Here is a 6000-nt window from a genome sequence, read left to right as displayed (position 1 = left end):
GGTCACGTGAGACACCCTTTGGCCTCTAATCAATTTACACATACACTCTTGGGTTAGATACGAGTGCCATGTCCACCGAGTTTATCAACCATCAAGAGGCATTTGTGGAGCACCGTATGAATCGGGGCTCTTACAGGTGTGAAGGAAAGAGAGCTCCTACTGGCTTAAGCACAAAATAAATAAATGAATTGGTCCATTTAACTGAAAAAGGCGGAGGAGATCATGGTTTGAGGCTGGCTGGAAGCTGGGGCTCAAACAATATCATTGGGAATCGGGCCCTCAGCTCTCCCCAGCTCTCGTGCTGATATCCTCAGTACTGGCTTCATCCCTTTGGTCTCATTTTGGTGGGGGGAGGGGTTGTATGTCCACCCTCAAAGCTCTAAGTCTATGAAACTGTGATTAGACGGATCTGGGTGATATGCTTACTCCTGAGCAAGCCCCTGTTCCAGGGCTGGGTGTGTAGATTAAGCAGCCCTCTGTCAGCCCCTCCCACCTTTGGATCTTGAGCGAATCCCTCCCAGAACATCTGGACTAACAGTGGGTGAGGTGAGGGGGTTCCTCGAGGAAGACCCAGGTGCTGAGACCAGAACAACAACGAATGGATGCCGGTTGAGCAACCACAACATGTCTTATTCTTAAAACTTTGCCGATGGAAACCCAAAAAGGAAATCTACCATAAGGCCCTATTTTTGTCATCAAGGAAACTATTCTTTAGTTGAGAGGAAGTTACCACATGGAAAATTAACAGAAAACCAAATGGGTCGTAAGAAATAACCTAATGTGTACACTACACAGCATACGTCTAAAAAAAATGACACCAGCAGCTAAAAGTGCAGGCATGGGGCTCAATTCCAGTACCACCCGTCAACTGGTAGGACCGACAAGACACGTGATTGCCCCATTCCTTAAACGTTATTCCCTGTAACCCGGAGACAATACAGACTCTCCCCACAGGGCCAGTGTGATCATTTCATGAGAGAATGTATCAGAAAAATGGAGCACGGGGCTTGTGACACAGTAAAAAAATCTGGTAGGATTTCACTCATTCATTTCAGATTTACTCTGTGCCAAGAGCTACTACAGACACTGGCGATATAGTGGAGAAGAGAGTTCCCATTACCGTGCCGCATACATGCTAAAGGGGGACAAGTGACTATGTAAAGGAGCAAGATATTTTTAGATAAGGACAATGGCTGCGAAGAAAAATACAACAAAATGAATGGTAGCAACGGGGCAGAAGCACTGTATTTCCCCATGTATAAGACGCACCCTTTTCCGAAAAATTTTGGGTCTAAAAACTGGGTGCGTCTTATACAGTGGTTGTAGATTTTCATTTAAGAAGTGTGGCATTTGAAATGCCATACATGGAACTGAGGATGAAGCAATATATAAAGACAGTGATTTGTCATCAGACACAGATGAAGACAAGCTAATGGATGGGAGTTTCGACAGTGATGAGGAGTTGTATGAAATTTATGATGAATGAAACTTAAGTTCAATAACTTTATGTAATACATTTTTTTTTGGCCCCCAAAGTAAGGTACGTCTTATACATAGGAGTGTCTTATACATGGGGAAATATGATAATTCAGAGAGGATGGTCAGGGAAGGCTTCTTGAGGAAGTGACATCTTAACTGATACATGAAGGACAGGAGCTGATTATGGGAAGATTGGAGCTCAATGACAAGTGAAAATAAAATCTGTAGTTTGATGAAATTAGGGAAGAGTGGCAAGAGGTATGGTCAGAGGGGCAGGTCAGGGCTGATACTGGAAGTCAGTGTGTGGGGAGGAACTGTGCTTTGTTCTAAGGCCAAAGGGAATTCAGTGCAAAGACTTGATATTTTAAGGGTTACTCTGGGTGGACTATGGGTAGGGTATAAAAGTAGAAGAGCTAGAAAAGAAAAAAAACACATAGGAAAGAGACGAAGAGGAAAATGAACAGGTGGTCCCTAAGGAAAGTATAAGATGAGAGAGAGAGAATGCCAGGCTAACATGAGCCAGGTGAGGACAGCTATGAGTATAGTTCATACAGAGCAGTGGCCGGGACCCTCAGTGGCTCCCCGGTACCTCCTAGCAATGAAGAAGTAATCTGCATCTGACAAATCCTACTATTGGGAACAACTGTAAAAATGGGAGCCACAATGAAATCAGGTGTTGAAAGGCAATGGGGAGAGGAAGACAAGATGGCGATGGAGTAGGCGGACGTACCAACTTTCATCTCCCAGAACCAAAGTGGATTACAAACTAATTTTAAGAACCATCATCTAAAAAAAACAACTTTGGACTAAACTAAGAGGATTCCTCAACCAAGTAACACTGAAGAAGCCACACTGTGACTGGTAGGAAAAGCGGAAATGCGGAGAGGGCTGCCCAGCTTCCCAGAGCAAATGGCAGCCGGAGAGACTCATGTGGTGGGAAGTGAGTTTAGCAGAGAGGGGAGGGTCCTGAGTCCCAGGAACAAAGCCCCAGCCTGCAGCCCCAGAGCCTAGAAGAGGCGTACGGACAGTATTTAGCTAGAAACAAGACAGGATACTGTTTGTGAGAAAGAGACTGATTTCTCAGACCCAGAATTCTTCTTAAAGGGACCACGCAGAAAACTTCTCTCACAACCACTCACCTGGGGCCTGTCCAGGGGGACAGGGAGAGAGGAGAGGACCAGAGTAGCAGGAAGAGAGTGTAATCTAGGAGGCACAGGGAGAAACACTTTGAGAGACAGCCACCCTAACCCCTGGAACAAGTCCTCCCCAAATCTGAAGTGAATATTTCCCCTGGAAACAGCAATACCAGCAAAGGGAAGCAGGACAACAGCCAAACAAGCTCTCCTGCGGCACTCAGAGCAGAGTTGCTTAGAGGGAGGGAGCTTTCAGGACTACAGTAGTGAGTGGTAGGGTCTGAGCTGCAGTGCCCCCACCCACACGGCTGAGGGCTCACCCAAGGGCAGGTGGCAGCGGGACGTGGAAGTGTGGTACTGTCGGCAAGGGCGGAAGCCGGCTGGCCACCACTGAGGCCCAGGTGTGAGCTCAGTCTTGCCCAGCTGGGAAGGAAAGGAAGTGCAAAAGTGGTCAAACCCAGCTGCGGGCCACCTGCAATCCACCTGCGGGGGGAGGGGGCGGCCTCGGAAGAGGTGGAGACCTGCCCTTGAGCAAGGGCACAGGAGCAAGCCTTGCCCTGCCTGTGGAACCAAGCTTGTGGCCTGACTTGGGAGCCGGCTCCTCCCGCAGGGGTGGAGTCAAAACCTCAGAACAGATGGAGTCCCGATACTGAGCATGGGCACACAGTCCCGCCCAGCCTGGGGAGCCAAGGCTTGCAGCTGTCCCACGAGTGGGCTCCTCCTGCAGGGGCAGGGCAAAAGCCCAGAATCAGGCAGAGACCCGCAGCTGAGCAAAAGTGCTCACCCCTGCCCTCAGGTTCAAGCATAATGCCACCTGCGGGGGCGGGGTGAAGGCCAAGGTAACCAAGGCTTGTACAGCCAAGCACGTGATCACAGCCACTCCTGTGAAGGAGAGGCAGAAACCACAGCAACAGCCCCAGTGGGCAAGCACCGGAAACGCCCATACCTGAATGCCCTAGGCAGCAACAGCAGAGGGGGTTGTGGGCCTGCAGACAGACCACACCTAGGAAACACAGAGGCCACACCCAGTGGACTCCAGTGGCCAAAACCTTCTTTTACACAAACAAAATGAGAAGGCAGAGAAATGCAATACAATGAATCAAAAGAAATCCCCAGAAAAGGACCTGAATGAGTCAGATATAACCAAATTACCAGATGCAGACTTTAAAATAACAATTGTTAGGATGCTCAAAGATATTAGAATAACAATAGATGGTCATTATGAACACCTAAATAAAGAGATAGCAAATATAAAAAAGGACATTGAAATAATAAAAAAGAATCAGTCAGAAATGACAAATACAATATCGGAAATGAAGAACACAATGGAAGGAATTAAAAGCAGGATGGATGAAGCTGAGAATTGAATCAGCGAGTTAGAGAACAAGATAAATGAAGGCACGGAAGCAGAGCAGAAAAAAGAAAAGAGACTCAAAAAGTCTGAGGAAACTCTGAGAGAGCTCTGTGACAACATGAAGAGAAATAACATCTGCATCATAGCGGTTCCTGAAGAAGAAGAGAAAGAACAAGGGATAGAGACTTTGTTCAATCATATCATAGCTGAAAACTTCCCTAAATTAAGGCAGGAAAACATCTCACAAGTTCAAGAAGTACAGAGAACTCCATTAAAGAGAAACCCAAAGAAATCTACACCAAGACACATCATAATTAAAATACCAAAGCTAAGTGATAAAGAGAAAATATTAAAAGCTGCTAGAGAAAAAAAAACTATCACCTACAAAGGAGCCCCCATAAGGATGACTTCTGACTTCTCAACAGAAACACTTGAGGCCAGAAGGGAATGGCAAGAAATATTCAAAATAATGCAGAACAAGAGCCTACAACCAAGACTACTTTATCCAGCAAGGCTATCTTTTAAAATTGAAGGAGAAATAAAAAACTTTCCAGACCAAAAAAAAAAAAAAAAAACTCAAGGAATTCACTACAACCAAACCAATGCTGCAAGAAATGTTAAGGGGCCTGTTGTAAACAGATCAAAGGAGAAAATATAGCAAAAGAGGAATACAGTTTTAAAGAATAAAATGGCAATAAACAACTACATATCAATAATAACCTTAAATGTAAATGGATTAAATGATTTGATCAAAAGACATAGGGTAGCTGCATGGATAAGAAAACAGGACCCACACAATGCTATCTACAAGAGACACGCCTTAAAACCAAAGATGCACATAGGCTGAAGATAAAAGGATGGAAAAAAATATTTCACGCAAATGGAAATGAAAAAAAAGCTGGGGTAGCAATACTTATATCAGACAAAATGGACTTTAAAACAAAGGCTATAGTAAGAGATAAAGAAAGTCACTACATAATGATAAAGGGAGCAATCCAACAGGAAGATACAACCGTTACAAATATCTATGCACCTAATATAAGAGCACCTAAATATATAAAGCAGACTTTGATGGATTTAAAGGGCGAGATCAACAGCAATACTATAATAGTAGGGGACTTCAGTACCCCACTAATATCACTAGATAGATCCTCAAGAAAGAACCCTGGCCGGTTGGCTCAGCGGTAGAGCGTCGGCCTAGCGTGCGGAGGACCCGGGTTCGATTCCCAGCCAGGGCACACAGGAGAAGCGCCCATTTGCTTCTCCACCCCTCTGCCGCGCTTTCCTCTCTGTCTCTCTCTTCCCCTCCCGCAGCCAAGGCTCCATTGGAGCAAAGATGGCCCGGGCACTGGGGATGGCTCTGTGGCCTCTGCTTCAGGCGCTAGAGTGGCTCTGGTCGCAACATGGCGACGCCCAGGATGGGCAGAGCATTGCCCCCCTGGTGGGCAGAGCGTCGCCCCATGGTGGGCGTGCCAGGTGGATCCCGGTCGGGCGCATGCGGGAGTCTGTCTGACTGTCTCTCCCTGTTTCCAGCTTCAGAAAAATGAAAAAAAAAAAAAAGAAAGAAAGAAAATTAACAAAGAAACAGCAGACTTAAAGGACATACTAGATCAACTCAATTTAATAGATCTCTTCAGAACCTTTTACCCTAAAGCAGCAGAATATACATTCTTTTCAAATGCTCATGGTACATTCTCTAGAATAGACCACATGTTAGGGCACAAAAGCAGTCTCAACAAATTTAAGAAGATTGAAATCATATCGAGCACTTTCTCTGATCACAATGGCATAAAACTAGAAATCAATCACAACAGAAAAACTGAAAAATACTCAAACACTTGGAAACTAAATAGCATGTTATTAAATAACGAATGGGTTAACAATGAGATCAAAGAAGAAATAAAAATACTCCTAGAAACGGATGATAATGAGCATACATCAACTCAAAATTTATGAGACACAGCAAAAGCAGTCCTGAGAGGGAAGTTCATAGCATTATAGGCATACTTTAAGAAGCTAGAAAAAGCTCAAATA

Source organism: Saccopteryx leptura, chromosome 6 (genome assembly GCF_036850995.1).
Source record: "Saccopteryx leptura isolate mSacLep1 chromosome 6, mSacLep1_pri_phased_curated, whole genome shotgun sequence".
NCBI classification, from domain to species: Eukaryota; Metazoa; Chordata; class Mammalia; order Chiroptera; family Emballonuridae; genus Saccopteryx; species Saccopteryx leptura.
Note: the sequence above shows the minus strand (reverse complement) of the source record.